The 18,092-nt window shown below is 39.9% G+C and overlaps 3 long non-coding RNA genes and 1 pseudogene across 3 annotated transcripts; 2 read left to right on the top strand and 2 right to left on the bottom strand.

Moving 5' to 3' along the window:
* LOC113035904 (von Willebrand factor A domain-containing protein 5A-like) overlaps window positions 1–4,485 on the bottom strand; it is a 31,072-nt pseudogene extending 26,587 nt beyond the window's left edge.
* Window positions 4,486–9,694: 5,209 nt separating this feature from the next.
* On the bottom strand, window positions 9,695–15,470 carry LOC113035908 (uncharacterized). The gene is made up of 9 exons (XR_003274403.1): window positions 15,321–15,470; window positions 15,123–15,237; window positions 14,706–14,795; window positions 14,255–14,369; window positions 13,974–14,133; window positions 10,617–11,271; window positions 10,445–10,505; window positions 10,263–10,343; window positions 9,695–10,179 (listed from the first exon to the last, which is right to left on the bottom strand). It is a non-coding gene; the product is annotated as an uncharacterized LOC113035908 (long non-coding RNA).
* LOC113035911 (uncharacterized) lies at window positions 10,956–14,707 on the top strand. The gene is made up of 3 exons (XR_003274405.1): window positions 10,956–11,016; window positions 14,275–14,407; window positions 14,500–14,707. It is a non-coding gene; the product is annotated as an uncharacterized LOC113035911 (long non-coding RNA).
* A 379-nt stretch (window positions 15,471–15,849) lies between the features above and the next one.
* On the top strand, window positions 15,850–17,969 carry LOC113035909 (uncharacterized). Its single transcript, XR_003274404.1, has 7 exons — window positions 15,850–15,964; window positions 16,383–16,776; window positions 16,862–16,967; window positions 17,101–17,340; window positions 17,443–17,601; window positions 17,718–17,856; window positions 17,938–17,969. It is a non-coding gene; the product is annotated as an uncharacterized LOC113035909 (long non-coding RNA).
* The last annotated feature ends 123 nt before the right edge of the window (window positions 17,970–18,092 follow it).

Genomic DNA, 18,092 nt, shown 5'->3' with positions numbered 1-18,092 from the left:
TAATGGTTGTAGCCGCTGCGATAGTTTCGACCAAAACAGGCGCAGCTTGATGACATCATCAACATGCGCCATCTTGATAGAGTAATATAGTCAAAATCTCTATCATTGGCCAAATTTATATCGTTTCTATCATATATCGTTTATATCGCCCACCCCTAGTTTATGTTACAATTGAGAATTAGTGATACTTGTTCCTGAAGATCTCAACCAATTTCTTAAAATTAAGAGTTTGGGTCTTTCTTCGAACTTATTAAAGTGGTGACACATCCAAAAAAAACTTTACATGTAGTTGTTTGAACCTAGAATTTGCAGGTGTTTCATTTATGCAAATCTAAAATTCTCCTCCTTAGATTTTCACTGACTTTTCTTTGATTTTTTCCCCATTGTTATGATTATTGGTCAGGCCAATGAGTGGTGACGTAACAAATAACTTGATGAGAAAGAGTAACTACAGACGTGAACAAAATTGTTGGTACCCTTTGGTCAATGAAAGAAAAAACTCACAATGGTCACAGAAATAACTTTTATCTGACAAAAGTAATAATAAATAAAAATTCTATAAATCCTAACCAATGAAAGTCAGACATTGCTTTTCAACCATGCTTCAGCTGAATTAATTACAAAAATGATGGTGCCCACAACTTAAGATTTTGTTGAACAACCTTTTGAGGCAATCACTGCAATCAAACGATTCCTGGAACTGTCAGTGAGACTTCTGCACCTCTCAGCAGGTATTTTGGCCCACTCCTCATCAGCAAACGGCTCCAGTTGTTTCTGGTTTGAAGGGCGCCTTTTCCAGACGGCATGTTTCAGCTCCTTCCAAAGATGCTCAATTGAGGTCAGGGCTCATAGAAGGCCACTTTAAAATAGTCCAATGTTTTCTTCTTAGCCATTCCTGGGTGTTTTTAGCTGTGTTTTTTGGGTCATTGTCCTGTTGTAAGACCCATGACCTGCAACTGAGACCAAGCTTTCTGACACTGGCCAGCACATTTCTCCCTAGAATCCATTGATAGTCTTGAGATATCATTGTACCCTGCACAGATTCAAGACACCCTGTGCCAGAGGCAGCAAAGCAGCCCCAGAACATAACCGAGCCTCCCCCATCTTTCACAGTTAGGACAGTGTTCTCTTCTTGATACGCTTCATTTTTCCGTCGGTGAACATAGAGCTGATGTGCCTTGGCAAAAAGTTCAATTTTTGTCTCATCTATCCACAGGACATTCTCCCAGAAACTTTGTGGCTTTGTCAAGTTTAAAGAAATCGCAGAACTTTAAGCACCACTCAGTAAAATATTTTAGTGATTGTATGTACTTAAGCTGTATGTACAGTGGTATGAAAGAGTGTTTGTCCCCTTCCTGAATTCACAGTTGTCTCATATCTCAAATAAGGTCAGAGTTCATGATTTAACAATTTAAAAAAAAAAAAAAAAAAAAAAAAAAAAGGTTAAAATGGCATTCACAGGAAAGTTCAAGGAGAAAACCACTGCTGACAAAAAACAACACAAAGCCTCACTGTGGTAAATGGAACCATGAATTCTACTAAAACATCCTGAAGGAGAACGTCTGGACATCTGTTCGTGACCTCAAACTGGACAATGATCCAAAACACAACAGCAAGTCCACCTGTGAATGGCTTAAGGAAAAAAAATGAAGACTTTGGAGTGGCTTAGTTAAAGTCCTGACCTAAATCTGATTGAGATGCCGTGACATGACCTTAAAAAGTCAGTCAATCACTTTATCACACAGGGCAATGTAGGTTTGGGTTTTTTCCCTTTCATATAAAACACGTTTATTTAGAAACTATATTTTTTGTTTACTTCTGTTGTCTTTGTCTAATATTTCAATTAGTTTGATGACCTGAAAGTGTGACAATCTAAAAGATCTAAAAAGGGAAATCAGGAAGAGGGCAAACACTTTTTTAGACCACTGTAAACTTTGAACCATGTATGAATTAGAGAAAATCCAAAATACATTCAAACTTATGCAAGCTTAACAATTCTTTTTTTTCCCAAATTCATTAAAGATCTATGCTGGACAATAAATCCACTCATACCCACAACAAGTGTAAATTTCTGATCACAACAATAACTCTTGAGCTGAAGAATAAAATAATGATATTTTTTACTAAAAAGCTAATAACAACACTAATGTTACTCACCCAGCTCAGCAGAGGCCTGTCCTGCCTCCACCACAGCAGTGGGCTGGTGGGCGTCTTTGTAATAAATCAGCAGTTCAACATCTCTGTCAAACTTGTGTCCTGCAGCCAGCTTGACCTGCACACCACAAACACATTCATATTTATTCATCAGTAACAAGTAACAACCACACGCAGCAGACACATCAGCACTCTACCTACCGTGGCCTGGGTTTGATCAGTGTTGAGGTACTGCAGAGGGTCCAGGGAGCAGTTGGACTCTACTTTAGAGATTGGACGAGGAGAGGACACTCGGGCAGAAAAAGACAGACTGTAGGGCACCAGAGAGGCTGGAACAGAAGTCACCTGGAATAATGCATCTTCACTACCTGCACACAGCATCGGGTAAAATATGCTGTAATTAATGAGGCTGCTTACACTGAAATCCTTTACGTTACTAAGAACCTCAAAACAGTTACCTGTGCTTTATACTCTAAATGCTTCAATAATACAGAGAAACCCCAACATGACCCAATATGAGCAATAATTTGGCAACAGTGAGAATGAAAAACGGACTTTCAACAGAAAACCTCCAACAGAACCAGTTTCAACCATCTGCCATGACTCGTTGGTGTTGTGGTTTTTCATTTTCAAAAGTGTCATTGAAGCATTTCTGGTCCAAGTATTCTGAAGTTGTCCTACCCTGAGGTTGGTATCGAGGGTTGAGCACAGCAGGCAGACAGAACCTCAGACCATCATCAGCCTGCACAGCCAGCTCAGTGACGTACTCCAACCTGATGGAGGCGCTCTCTGCTGGAGGCAGACTGCCCACACTCAGAGAGAATATATCTGGACTCTCATCACTCTCCTCCAATAGGAAGGCCTGCTGACCGGAGCTCAGAGCATCATCATACTCCTCACGAGCCTGAAGCACAGGTGATGCATGTCAGTGACATTCACTGCGTTTATTTTGAAGCTCACTTATAATCAGGTTATATTTACTGTCCAGCTCACCTTCTGTTTCTCCTTCACCTCAGCTACAATCTGCGTCTGTCCAATCTGAGCGCTGAAATGACAGACAGCAGCATCTCCAGGCAGAGGGAAGACAAAAACAGCCTCTAATGGTTTGTCCTCCTTGTTCTCGTAGTTCAGAGTGGAGACCACTGTAGCCACATGGTCCCTCACCTCCAGCTCCACCTCAATGCTCTTCAGAGGAACTGACAGACAAACAGAATTGTGATACAAACACAGCCCATATATTCTAGTGAAAAATGTTACATTTTAGCCACATGAAACTGTTATAAGAAATAAGCATACATGAAGATTTTAATAATGAAGTGAGGTTCTGGTGAATACAGTCTCTTTATTTTCTATCAGTACCTGGTTCTTTCTCGAATGTTAGCAGACCACAACAGTTCATCATCGCACCTGTGAAACAAAAACATTTAAGGAAATGGTGATGCAAACACTTTTATAGCTGCTGTACAATCTTGCCTGTGAAACTCATCAGATAATGTAATCACATCAATGAATGTGGTTATCTTTACTATTCATATAATAATATTATTACTATTATTACTACTATCCTCACAGGAAGAATGTCCTAGGTTTGAATCCACCATCTGGCCAGGGCCCTTGTGATTGAGTTTGCATTCTCTCCTGTCTGCGTGGGTTCTCAACAGCTTCGTCCCACAAGAAGACAACCAGTTAGTGGGGTTAGGTTAGTCAGTGTCAGTGATTATCTGCAGCCCTGCGACAAACCTGCGAGGTGTCATAATCTGAATTGGATACGCGAGAGAGAAGAGATGGACGGATCGATGGATTAGTCTCGTTAGTAGTAATTCTGATTCAGTAAAAGGACTAGATGTTGTAGTCCCTGATAATGCTAGACTGCTAGATAGGTACTAGATTGGACATAGTGCTGGTGATGGTGGTGATAGTGATGATCACTATTATTCTTATGGATACGGCTGACAGTGCGACCAGTGTCACGCCCCTCCAACCATGACTTTCACTTTCTTGTGGTCGGAGTTTAAAAACAGCACAAATGTCTCATCACCACATGGATCTATTTCATTTTATAACAGAAACACAGCTCGTACAACTTCACGTGACAGCATCCAGATTGTTGTCATACATGTTAAAGTTGTCATGTCAGTGAGCTGTTGAGCTGCTTAAACAAACGCACACTGGGAACTTACCTCTAAGAACAGACTGTAAGAGCTGTGTCGCTTCACTGGAGTCCTGTCTTGTAAATACGTGGAGAATATTCTGCAAACATGAAGCGCTTCGGCCCACACAGCGACTTTCCCGAAACAGGAAGACTTGCGGGTGTGCTCGATTCGTTAATAAGACAGCACCGAGTGGGTGGAGCTTTACGCTGCCTCTGATGTCTCTCTTTTTTATATATATGTATCTGAAACGCTGGAAACTCTCGCACTTGTAAAATTATACTGTATTTGTATTTTGCTGTTCTCAAACAAACAAAAAAACGCTGCATCTACCAGAATGGAACAAGCAACACAGTTTTCATTCAAGTCACATCCAGTCTAATCACAGTCATTTCCTTTTGGTGATGAGTGTATGATGATGGGTAGATGTATTATCTATTATGTTAAAGCTGAAGCTTTGGACTGTATCGCTTTCATCTGACACCAAATCTATCCCCATCAATACATATTTTTTCCTTCATAGTGCACCCGTCTTGGATCTGATAGAACAGGCAATATCAAGATATGAGGCTGTGTTTTTTTCTTTCTATTTTATGCTATGGTTTAATTTTGTTGATGGCATAGGTTCCTGTGGGTTAACTTTTCAGTTATATCTGTCCATATGAGGTATGAGTGCTTCAGATTATCGACTCGTGCAGAAAAATGATCAAATTGAGCTATTCTTGGAAAGTGGATGGTTTATAGTGTGTTCAAGAGCGAGTCAACACAGCACTATTCCCTAAATGTTTTCTCTTAAAGACAAAAATGCAGTGAACCAAGTCTTGCTGTTTGAAAGTGTTAGAAAGCAGCTGAGACAGTAAATATAGTTCCATTTTTAGATTGTGTTTTACATATTCTTTAGAAAATGAAGGATCGTGTGCTGTTGTGGGACCTTTAAAGAACGATCAGCAAACATTAGCAGAATACAAGCATTTTATTGCCAAAACTGCCTAGAAGCTGGAATGAACCTGTTATATTAAGTGTTTGGTTCCTTTCACTGTCTCATGAGCCTCCTGAACTGAAGAAAGTGGAATGACTCCTGAAATTGGCTTTGGTTTGTGAAACAAGTCAAAAGTCACAAAGTATGAACATCATCACCATCTAGTGGCAGAGAAAAAGAATGGGCACGCACACACACAGTAGCTGTCCAATCTTTACTGTGTATTATGAGTATTCTACGGTGGCCCTGAGAGGCCAAACGGACTGCAACTTCAGAAAACACTTGCAAAAAGAAAAACGCTGCAAAAGCACAGAGGTTTATTCGGAGGTTTATTCCCCATTTCTCAACCTTGGCAGCCCCTCTTACAGATCTCACGAGAAAACACTTCTAAAGTGATGTGGAATGATGACTGTGAACATGCCTTCCAATCTTTAAAAAGGCAGATTTCTGAAGCCCCTGTTTTGCAAAGCCCTGATTTTTCCAAACCATTTGTTGGTAAATGCCTCTAATGTTGGACTTGGAGCAGTACTGGCTCAGGGAGAAGCTGGTGAAGCTTTTCTTAAGTAAAAAGCTGTTTGACAGGGAGACAAAATATTCAACAGTAGAAAAAGGACTGGCAATCAAGTGGACAATTGATTCGTTGAAATATTATTTCCTTGGAAGAGAATTTATTCTTCAGACAGATCACAGACCCCTGGTGTGGATGCACTCCAAGCAACATCAAAATGCGAGCATACTGCGCTGGTGCCTAGCCCTCCAGCCATACCAGTTCTGATGTTTCCCTCACGACACCTCTCTGCGTAACATTCTACAAAAGCAGCTGTACATGCCCACTCCATTTTTGATGTACCCTCCTATGATGATGAGCCTGTTCCAATACAGACTACAAAACAGAGCGAGGCATCTAAGCTTGAAAGGAGAGTGGATGAGGTTGCAAAGCAAGTAGAAACTGAGCCAAAGGTCCAAGAATCCTCCTCCTGTCAGTGAGCTTAGTGCAGCGTTAAAACAGAGACAAGAAGAAAATGTTAAACTTCAAAATAAGAAAAATGAGTTGCCTAAGCTACTGAGAGCTCGCTCAGAACTAAAAATGTTAAAGAAAATAACAGTGATGGCAAAGATTACTTAATGGCAAGAAATGGCAGTGCCAGGAGACCTGTTAAGGTTCCCTCTATGCCAAAAGTGTGATTCTCCTTTAGATGTGGTGAAGAAGCCTATTACTGCTCGATGTCCAAATGAACCTAACCAGAAAAATGTTGAGTTATTATATTATATATAATTAAAATGTTAATTCATTTAAAACCAACTCATTCATTTTTAGGAAAAATTAATTATTATTTTTTTCCATGTTTACTGTGATGATGATGATGAATTTATTTCATCCGTCAACCTCACCCATCAGAGTTAGGGGGCGGGGCTAACAATGAAACGGTTAAAACGCTGCTTTAGTCCAGAGTCGATTCCTTTAGATGGCATCTCTCAGTACCAAGTAAAGAGATCGTACATGCATACTTGCTAGTTCTTATTTGGCACGTTCGCTCACGAGTCCAGACTTCTGTAGATGAGAGGACACAGCAGACAGGGAGACGGCAGCATCATCTGCCCTTCACTGTGTACTTAAACAACTACCACAGACCTTCCACGGCACAAGAAAGACTGAGTGGACCGACAGTAACAAGTATTAATAACAAAGTTGGCCATCAGATTTCTTGCAGTGATGTAATAAATGATTTTCCCTCTAAAAAAGCTGGAAAACAAAAATGTTAAGAGGAGGATGGAGTATTGAGGAAAAACAAAAGTCAAATGTTTGGATTCCAATCATTCATTTTCAAATGTAGTTCTTCCTGTTTTTACCAAAGAGTTTACACAGTTTTACAGTTTTCAGAACAAATTATTCTACTTAATTATTCGACTGATTTACAAATCATGTTCCCTTATTGCACCTACCTCTATGAATTTACAGTACTGAAGCATTTCTCTGATATTTTTTGTGTTTTATTTAGTAGTTAGAACTTAAAACATATGAACTAGGTACTGTTTTATTTAAGGGATTTTTTCTTTGTTGTTGCACATTGCTCTTACAGTTTATTTAAAACCAGAAATAATAAAGCAGTTGACGTGTTTCAGGCTGTGACTTTTAGTATATGTTAGTACTTCATCACTTTGAATAAGTGTAAGTCAACACCAGGCCACGCTTTCAGTCTTTCCATTAAACAAATGAACAACAATCCATTATTTTCACCATTAAACAGTAAAATATGCTTCTTGACTCCTTGATGCAGGTGCCCACCTACGACCTGGTTTATTAATACTAAGCTAAAGAGGAAAGCAACTCACTGTAGTTCTCACAGCTCAGGACAAGCAGACACCTGATGTTGAGTGACTGAATGGAACTAAAACAAGAATTCATAATTATGTTTGTCTGCCATGAACACGTGATGATAAAACTCTGCATATGCAGTCAGGAGACTGATGACCTGTGAAATGAGCTGTTAGAAATGTGCAGATATGTGTAAACATTGATCAGCATTTAACATCCAGGATGGAGCAAAACTTCTGACCTGCATGTATGAGAACCTTTAATCACATCATCTTTGTAGTGACATAGCTGATGACTCTTTAAACGTTTCCATGTAATTTATCCACAGTGAAAAATATTCACTTTGCTGGATCTGAAAATCACGTGTTCATTTCATTAGACACTAGCAATACTATTAAACTGGACCTTATCATTCTCATATAGCACTAAATGTGAAACTGAGTCATATCATAACAATCTATATATGTAATATGTGTTTGCCTGAATCTTCCAGCACAAACAGAAAGAGGAGCTGTTGTCTGAGTATCAATGCAAATACACACCAGAAATCGTTCAGTAAAGACAAATTTAATAAATGAAATCTGGTGAGAGGGCCTTTGATGTTTCTCTTTGGATCATCCTTCCATCCATTTCTTCAGCTTATCCAATTCAAGATTGGAGCCATCCCAGCTGTTATGGGGCCAGAGGCAGGAGTACAACCTGGACAGGTCAGTCTAACACAGAGAAACAGACAACTATTCACACTCACATTCAACCTAACTGCATCTCTCTGGACTGTGGGATGAAGCTGGAGTACCTGGAGGGAACCACAAAGGCGCCAGGACTGTCTTGCTCTCAGGTGACGGCCGTTCACGCTGCTCTGAAGACCCTCAGTTGTCTTTGGATCATCCTGTTGTTTGTCTCCCAGTGTCGTTGCTGCTCTTCTCCTTTCAAAGACAAACACCAAATAACACCAAATGAGAGTGAATCACTTCAGAACAACGGGAACACTCCTGGTTATTGTGAGCAAACGTCATAACAAGATGAATATATTTACCATTTTACTGAGGGAACATCTTCTGTGTGGAGTTTCTTCTCATCTTGGCTCTTTTTCCTGACATTTAGAAACAAGAGGCAGAAAAGAAAGAATAAAAGTTAAAACCTCAACGATTTTTTAATGTTTGGGATATTTTAGAAACAACCGTAAACACTATTTACTACTTACCACTTTGTTCATTCTTGCTGACGTTCACTCTCCTCATCTTCTCTCTAAAGGACAAATGACAGTAAAGAGGGAATCGTTTTAGTAACTTTATCAACCAGGTGAGCAGAATTTTAGATATTTATCAATATTCTGATTAAAAGCAGAGTGAATACTTATCTTTTTACGAGAAAGGGTTCAATCCGTCCTGTCTTAGGTCTTAATGTCACCTTGTCTCCTCTCTGTTTTCTCTGAAAAACAAAAGACAAATGGGAAGAAAAAAATTAGTAAATGATTTCAGCAACTAGAGGAAGTGTTCACTGAGGAGGAGCTGTCATAATAATATAAAATCAATATGTACTTATCTTTTTTTTAATGAGAGTTTACAGAGCACGCTGGCTTCGCTCCTCTCTGAAAGTTACCTGGATAAAGGATAATAACAATTAATAGCATCATCAAAACAGACAAACCTGAAAGAATTGCTGATCAGAGTTGTGACAGAGTCGCAGGTTAGATGGATGTATACTTGTCTTTCACAATGAGAGCGTTTGCATCTTCCTTTAGAGAGAAGATGAGGAGAGTGAACGTCAGCAAGAATGAACAAAGTGGTAAGTAGTAAATAGTGTTTACGGTTGTTTCTAAAATATCCCAAACATTAAAAAATCGTTGAGGTTTTAACTTTTATTCTTTCTTTTCTGCCTCTTGTTTCTAAATGTCAGGAAAAAGAGCCAAGATGAGAAGAAACTCCACACAGAAGATGTTCCCTCAGTAAAATGGTAAATATATTCATCTTGTTATGACGTTTGCTCACAATAACCAGGAGTGTTCCTGTTGTTCTGAAGTGATTCACTCTCATTTGGTGTTATTTGGTGAAAACAATAAAAAGACCTCTTCAGGTCTTTTTATTGTTTTCTCTCTGCAGAGGAAAGTGATGAGACTGATGAAGAAATACTAAATACAAAGACTGACAAAGGGAACTGAAAAAGTCAAACCAAAACCTATACTGGGGGAAAACTATAGGAAACAGAACTACTGAGGCAAGGAAACACGAGGGGACGGAGATTAACACTCTGACAAGGGACAAAGGGAGACTGACACAATATTTACACACAGGAGGCTGATTATGGGAACTAAGGACACATAGAAACACAGCTGAACCGAATAAGAAATGAACAACAAGTCGAAACAACAGTTCAACAAGTTTCTAAACAGAACAAATAACTTTCAGGATGTTTCAACAATGTGTAAAATGAGTTCTTATCTTTTTTTTGTGAGAGGGCCTTTAATGTTTCTCTTTGGATCCTCCTTCCATCCATTTCTTCAGCTTATCCAATTCAAGATTGGAGCCATCCCAGCTGTTATGGGGCCAGAGGCAGGAGTACAACCTGGACAGGTCAGTCTAACACAGAGAAACAGACAACTATTCACACTCACATTCAACCTAACTGCATCTCTCTGGACTGTGGGATGAAGCTGGAGTACCTGGAGGGAACCACAAAGGCGCCAGGACTGTCTTGCTCTCAGGTGACGGCCGTTCACGCTGCTCTGAAGACCCTCAGTTGTCTTTGGATCAAATAACACCAAATGAGAGTGAATCACTTCAGAAACACAGGAACACTCCTGGTTATTGTGAGCAAACGTCATAACAAGATGAATATATTTACCATTTTACTGAGGGAAAATCTTCTGTGTGGAGTTTCTTCGCAGCGTGACTCTTTTTCCTGACTTTTAGAAACAAGAGGCAGAAAAGAAAGAATAAAAGTTAAAACCTCGACGATTTTCAAATATTTTAGGACATTATTTTAGAAACAACCTTAAGCACTATTTACTACTTACCACTTTGTTCAGGCTTGCTGACGTTCGACATGCTTCACTGTATATTATAATCTCAAGCGCTTCCTTGCTGGACTCGGGCTCCGGATGCTGCTCTCTTCCTCCGGAGCCTTCCTCTTAGCACGCTTTGCCGACATATTTAGAAAACGGCAGAGCACCGAAGTGAGAACTCTGCCGTCCGCGCTGTAGTCTGTTATTCTCCAGCGGTTCGTCATCTCAGTGTCCTCTGTTCGGTAAACAGTGGAGATGACTCTGGTGACGAGGAGGCCGTCGACAGTCAAGGTGCCGACACGGTTCCTCCGATCTGCCTTCAGCACAGCAAGATCCGCTTTCTCTGGAAGAACTGGAGTCAGGAAGCGTGGATGAGAGCTGGAGCCCGCAGGCGGCAGCATCATGCCAGCTGGTGAGTCCGTAGGAGGAGAAGGAGTGGTGTTCTCTCTCTGGCTCTGCCTCACATGGACAAATGGTGTCGTCACCTGGTCCCGATGGAACAATCCTTTAAAAGGTATGTAAGGAAAGTCCTTGGACCCCGTCACCAGGTTATGGTAAAGAGTGAGGACCAGGTGGGACATGGAGTCCAGTTGGCTGCTGCTCAGTTCACGGTTCCTCAAGTTAATGACGACCATCTGAGGAGCAGTGATTGGACTCACCAGCTCAGCTACGAGAAAGCAAAGCATGCGTGTACGTTAATCATGTGATCACACAAACTAAAGCCTGAATTTAAATTGTCCAGACATGGCTTTACATCATCATAAGCTCTTCCACACACAAACAGTAAGAAGCTCCCAGCAGAACTCATTGTTTATGAAAGCCTTCACCTTTTTTGGTAAAAGTTTTCATGCAGTGTAAGGCTGCATGGACTTTCACTGAGGTTTTAATACGCATTCACATTAAGGAGTAATATCTTCATATTAGTTGAGCATCGATATTTTGAGAATAAAGCAGCTACATTTAGGTGAGAAACCTTCCACCACCTTATTGCAGGCACACACTGTTTCAATCTCAAACTCATCCAGCGACTCTGTGAACTTTTAAAACTCCATTCTCCAGCTTTATAAAATTCACAATCTATGAAACTTTCAGGTATAACTCAGCGCCAGCAGCCCAAACATGTCAACTCAAACCCTCTACATGCAAAAACGGCCGCGCGCTGACGTCAGCGTCCTCCAATGCCTTACGTCGTTTCCAGGGCGCGTGCATTCAATTGGTTTTTTTTTCCAGCGATTTAAAAAAAAACATGGCGCCATCTTTATAGTGTACTGGCACATGTTAAAATTGATGTTACTCAAGTATGAAACATCTCATCCTAAACGTTAACACTCATGAAGTCCTACTTCCAAACAATAAAAGACAAAAATCTAAGTTGTATTTGTTTGCTAGCACTCTGACATATTAGCCTGCTGCACTCACCATAGCATTGATCTATCACCTCGTCAATGAAAAGGGAGAGCAGGTGCATCTCGCGACTGAAGTTTGTAGAAGTCATTTTGCAAATCCTTCTTGAAGATTTTCAAACGTTGGCTGTAGTTTGAAAAATCCGAGTTTTCACAGCACTAGTGGGAAAAAGCTCCTGTTTGCGCTCAAACGTGAAACCCGAATTCCAATTTTGCCTCCTGCTTTTATACCTGCACTCAAACACGTCATCATCACCATGACTCCCAGTGCCACCGAAAATCAATTTTATTTATTTAAAATAAAGTTCGTCTAATTATCATAGCTTTTTCAAAAATATATATATTTCTCATTTTATTTTACTGTTTTATTCATCCTTTATAAAAAATATGTTGCCAAACTTTGTCGTTTTAATTCTTTAAAAAAATCATTAATTCACCAGTTTACAAAAATGAAGATCGATATCTGAAATTTAAATAAATAAATAAATAATTACAATTGATAATGGATTTTTAGCATTAAAGAATAGTTTTTCAATGCGCTTTAAATGTTATCAGAGCCGATGTTGTGCCAAAAAGTGATCGCAGTCCAAAAAGTGATTTACGGTATTGAAACGTTTGTTTGTGTCATGACATTTGTAAACAGTTGATGTTTAAGGTGCAGTTCACGTGGAAGCCAGAGGAGGGTGGTGTTGTGCGCATAATACAAAGTGATGACGAAACCTAAAAGACGGTGTCATGTCTGCTCCCTGAAGCAATCTCATAACAGTTTCAATCTATTTCAAGCCAGTTAGCACATTTCTGTTATGAAGTTTAATAATTTTTTGGCAGTAAACTTTTAAATCCTTTTATTATGAATATCACGTTTTCAGATTTTCAAGAGAGACCAGACCAATAGGGCAGCAGAAATCACAAAAATAAATAAATAAATAAGAGTTTTATAAAGATTAAAACAGTAAAAAAAAAAAGAGAGAGACTGGAATGATTATGATGTATAACACAGAATATGTACAATAACAGAGTCATAAACACACCTAGAAAACACGTGATACTTTTTATTTCATCTATAACCTCTGTGCAAATTTTGTTGACTGCAAAGTGTTTATGAATATGTTTTTAAAAGCTGGTTATCTGACTGTCAGTTAATAGCAATTAAAAAGAAATTTTTATTATTCCTAAATGGAAAAAGTCCATTATGAATTTTTGTTATGAATTTCATTTATCAATCCACCTCCTCACTGCTCTTTCCCGGTGCAGCAGCCAGAGCTGGATCAAGCAGCCAGATGGCTTCTGGAGGAAGACTAACTGCAACAAAGGGTCTCTGGGAGGCTGCTCAGGCACAGCAGCTGAAAAATCAAAGATGAAATAAAAACTGGACCTGATCATGGTGCTGCATGAGACAAAAAGTCTAGATGATAAACCAGTGTATGAATTGGTAACACTGCTTATGATGATCATGTTTAGGTGGAAACTAGCGAGCTAACTTACTGCAAAACTCTAACTCAGTTAAATTGAATAAACTCTGTTTTCATGGATGCCTGGATGTTAAACTTAATTGTTAAACCCGGTAAAACAGCAACGCTGATCATTTTATTAAAGATGAAAGAAGTTAGACCGTTTTTAGCTCTCAGTGATCCCTCAGTGTTCGTTTGACTTTGGGACCTGAAATATGGCAGCTTTTCACTTACACATTTTAAACCACTCATTCATAGAAATAGTTTCCAGTCAAAGATCTGGACAGATCCACCAAGTTCACAGTAGTTTTACAATTTTCTGCAGCGCAGAAAAAAAAACCCCTGAAAACATCACACCTCTGAAGTAACACATTGTGATTCATGTACCGTGGGCCAGGGCTGTGGCATCTAATGTCTGGTTGTCAGTGTCCTTTGGAAAAGCAAGTGATTGTCCTAAAATCAGATGTTCCAGCAGATTGATCTAGTTTGCCAACAACATGAGAGGCTGCTCCTACCTGTCCTGGTGAGCTGGGCATAAATCAGTGACCTCTGACCCTGGAAAAGTGTTGTGATTAGTGGAGAGAGGACAGTGACAGACACTTCCTTTGGTAAATCCAATATGACTGAGATGTCGACCACAGTCAGCTGCAGAGCAAACTGCAGCGACTGCATCACCTGAAAAATAATGAAAAACCCTGAAAAAATATACATTTATGTTTTTGGAATTTATGTCTTCTGTTCAAATAATAATATCATCTTGCCTTTTCATGATAATTGTTATGACTCATTGTCTTACTTTTGGTTGCATCCTGTCAGTCCCTGTGATGAACTGAGCGTGACCTCCTCCTTCCTTGGCCATCCCATTGATGAGAGCAGAGCTGGCCCCTTCCCCAATCCCAAAAGAGAAACACCTGCAATACAACAGCTGTTTTTAAGACACACAGGTTTGGTACGCAGCACATGTCATCATCTTTTTGTTGTTTTACCTGTGAGAACCTGAATTCTCAATCACTTCTTTGGTGCTCCCCACCTCTCCATCAGTAAAGACAAACAGCAAAAGAGGAGAGTTTTTTCACCTACACAAGCAAAAGCTCAACTCTTTGGCAGGTATACAAGTATGCTTTCAGTAATCTGTTTTAGCAAGTAAATCAAACATAACCTGGAGTTTTGCAGAAGCATCCAAAGGCAACATGGTGTTTTACAGTGATATCACTTTAAGTCACTGAGATCACATGAATACAACTCACGGGAAGATGTGTTCACAACGAGACCCCAAACTGTAAAATGTTTGAATAGCAGCCCATTGGTAAACTCTTCAACAGGAGCAGAGGACTGTCCTGAAGGGAAGAGGGAAAAGATGGTGAGGCCACTGTGTGAGAGGAACGATTTGAGGAAAGATTTGAGGAAATATTTTGTAACTCTAACACCACTTTATGAATACTCTGGCACTGCTGGTGCGAGTATTACTCATATTTTCAGATTGATTCACTACCAACACAAACTCTCCACATGAAGCCATTGAACACATCAGAGACATGAAAAGGACAGAAAAATGTCAAGTTTACAGTTTCTAATATATTCCAATACAATTAAATTCCAGGTTGAAGAACTGGGATCTTGAATTTTTATTTGCAAACTAATGACTTCACTTATTTTTCACTCACCCGGCTCAGCAGAGGCCTGTCCTGCCTCCACCACAGCAGTGGGCTGGTGGGCGTCTTTGTAATAAATCAGCAGTTCAACATCTCTGTCAAACTTGTGTCCTGCAGCCAGCTTGACCTGCACACCACAAACACATTCATATTTATTCATCAGTAACAAGTAACAACCACACGCAGCAGACACATCAGCACTCTACCTACCGTGGCCTGGGTTTGATCAGTGTTGAGGTACTGCAGAGGGTCCAGGGAGCAGTTGGACTCTACTTTATGGATTGGACGAGGAGAGGAGACAGAAGAAACATCACTGGACAACCAAAACTATTTTACAGCTATTTTAGTTTAAAACCATAAAAAGTGACAGAAAAGGAATATGTTTGTTTTTGTAAATATGCTCTTGACTTTTATGATCTATGGATGGTATAATGACAAATATCAGTATAATGAGGAAAACATCATTTTTGCCTCTCTTTTTTTTAAACAAACCTTTAAAGTGATATAAGATTTTATGTCAGCGAGAGTTAGTGAGTGTTAAGTAATTATAAACCTCTTTATGATCTAACTTTTTGGAAAAAATAAGGGAAACTCCACATAACATTTTCTTAATTAGTTAAAACCATTTACTGATATAAAGTCATGACATTTGGCCAGCTTGAAGATGGAGAGAAAGACACTCTTTTTTTATTAATCCTTTATTTATCCAGGTAAAAAAAATCTCATTGAGATTAAAAATCTCATTTCCAAGAGAGACCTGGCATCATGGCAACAAAAGTCACATACCACATCATCTTCTCGTCCTCACAGGAGAAGTCAGATTCCAGTGAGGTTAAAAAGCTACAGAGAAACAGGTCAGTTCTTAAATCGACGTAATGATGAGTCAGAATGTCAGACATTTAAACTCTTCAGACTTTTAATCAGCTGTTGTGTGAGAGATAAACCCTCCAACCAGAGTTTACACATTGCTAAAACACATTGAATGTTAAGGTGTTGCCATGGTAAAATATCTATAGAGGTCAAAAGTTTGACATTTCAGCTTCACTTTTTATCCAGGCTGTGATTTGGTTTTATTTGAATACAAATTTTGGTAAATGGTTAATTAAGACTGATTATGATGAATTGAAAACTTGAAAAATGTAATTAAATAAAAACACTTATAGACATACATGGTTTGCTCTCCCCTTTAAAGTGCACTTTAGTCTTGTTCATTTTCAGCTGCAAACAAACAGAAATGTGAGTAATAAATATTTCATGATCTAATCTGTGCAGACAAAGAAGTTGCTGGTGTTGTGAGGCTGGTGACAGCCCAACATATGTTTGAGGCATTGGAGCAAACAATTTTAAAAAATGTGGATGCCTCTCTGCCCCAAACTATTGCAGCTCGTTGGAGGCTAATTCCTTCCCGAGCTCCAGCTCCTCCTGGAGCTCCAGCCCCTGCTCGAACTCCAGCTCCTCCTCCAGCTCCAGCTCCTCCTCAAACTCCAGCTCCAGAACAAAGGAAACCTCGAAGGGTTGTTAGACACCCTCCAGAGGTGGACTTTAAAGGGCTTATCATGGGGTACCTCCTGTCAATTGACGAAAAGTTAGGGGAGGAGCTTCAGCCAGTCTCTGATCCTTCAGAGACTCTCCGGCTGAGCCTCAGCTTGCTGAGTCAGGGCGACTGGTAAAATGATTTTCTACTGTTATCATTAATTATTTTCAATTTAATGTGAGGATGTGAGTTTTAAAACTATTTGATGTTCCTACAGGAAGAAAAAGAAAGAGGGGTTGCGATACATCCGCACCCTGGTGCGGCATCACCAAGAGGAGTTGGAGTTAAACCTCCGTAGAGTTTGCTTGGGGGTGACACAAGAGGTATACCAGCTGTTTTTCTCTACATCTGTCTTTATGCCACCCTCTTCTGTCCATGTTTGCAAGCGTGCCCTGTCTCATGCATCTTTGTAACAAGTTTGATTTCTAACTGCTGAAATTTCCTCTGATTCTTTAGATTAAAAACAATCGCTCTTGTGTCCTGTGCGGCACTGGACACCGTAATATATTTGTGTGTACACCTCAGAGAGAGGATGGACAAAGAAGCTGAATGGACCTGTGAGAGTTTACTCCAGGTGTTTGTAAGGGCAAATGCCAATATGCTCATTCAGCAGCATGCCAAGGAAGCTCTGACCGCTCTGGTTCGCGGTTGCAGCCCGAGTCGCTTTCTAAACAGCCTGGTGACTATGGGTTTGAAGTAAGTTCACACCTGTGAAGAGTATCTGTGACCCCAGCATCACAATCAGATCAGGTGAAAATCAAACACACTGAGTGGATTTGTCTGTGTTTCCTTCCTCAGACATAAGAGCGTTCTCGTGAGAGCTGGTGCCGCACTGGGGCTCCTTATAATCAATAAATTCATGGAAGCAGAGAAAGTTCTGTCTGCAGGACGGATTTTCACCAAATGCTTCCTGTTGGCTGTCAGTGAACTGTGTCAGGATGCTTCCTCTGAAGTCAGGTCAGTGTGAACTTTTAACAATTATAGGCTGATATTTCTATTTTGACTTTCTTTTGATAAATTCTCTGCATTTACTTAGAAACTAATGTGCTGATTAAAAATGCTTCTCTCTGCAGAGCTCATGGAAAGGCCATCCTAAAAGACCTGGTCAAACAGAGGAAATTCAGAAAGATGTGGGAAGAAAGCGTCTCGGATAAATCCCGCTGGGAGGTGGAAAGAAGACTCAGAGACGTATTTCAGAAATAACAGACACAGGTAAGCCACACAGCATACATGAGCAGCCTTCAAATTAATAAACCACTTTGAAGGCTGCTCATTTCTGTGTGGTATTTTCAGAAATTTCCCACATCACGTCTGCTTCAGGTAAGTATATATGTCATTTAAATATTTAATATAACATTCACAGTAATTAAATATTTAAAATGCACAAAAAACACTCACTTATCCACCAACCGGTCGAGGCAGATGGCCGCCCTCCCTGAGCCTGGTTC

This window comes from Astatotilapia calliptera, chromosome 14, assembly GCF_900246225.1.
Source record: "Astatotilapia calliptera chromosome 14, fAstCal1.2, whole genome shotgun sequence".
Lineage (NCBI taxonomy): Eukaryota > Metazoa > Chordata > Actinopteri > Cichliformes > Cichlidae > Astatotilapia > Astatotilapia calliptera.
Note: the sequence above shows the minus strand (reverse complement) of the source record. Positions and strands in the feature narration are given on the sequence as shown.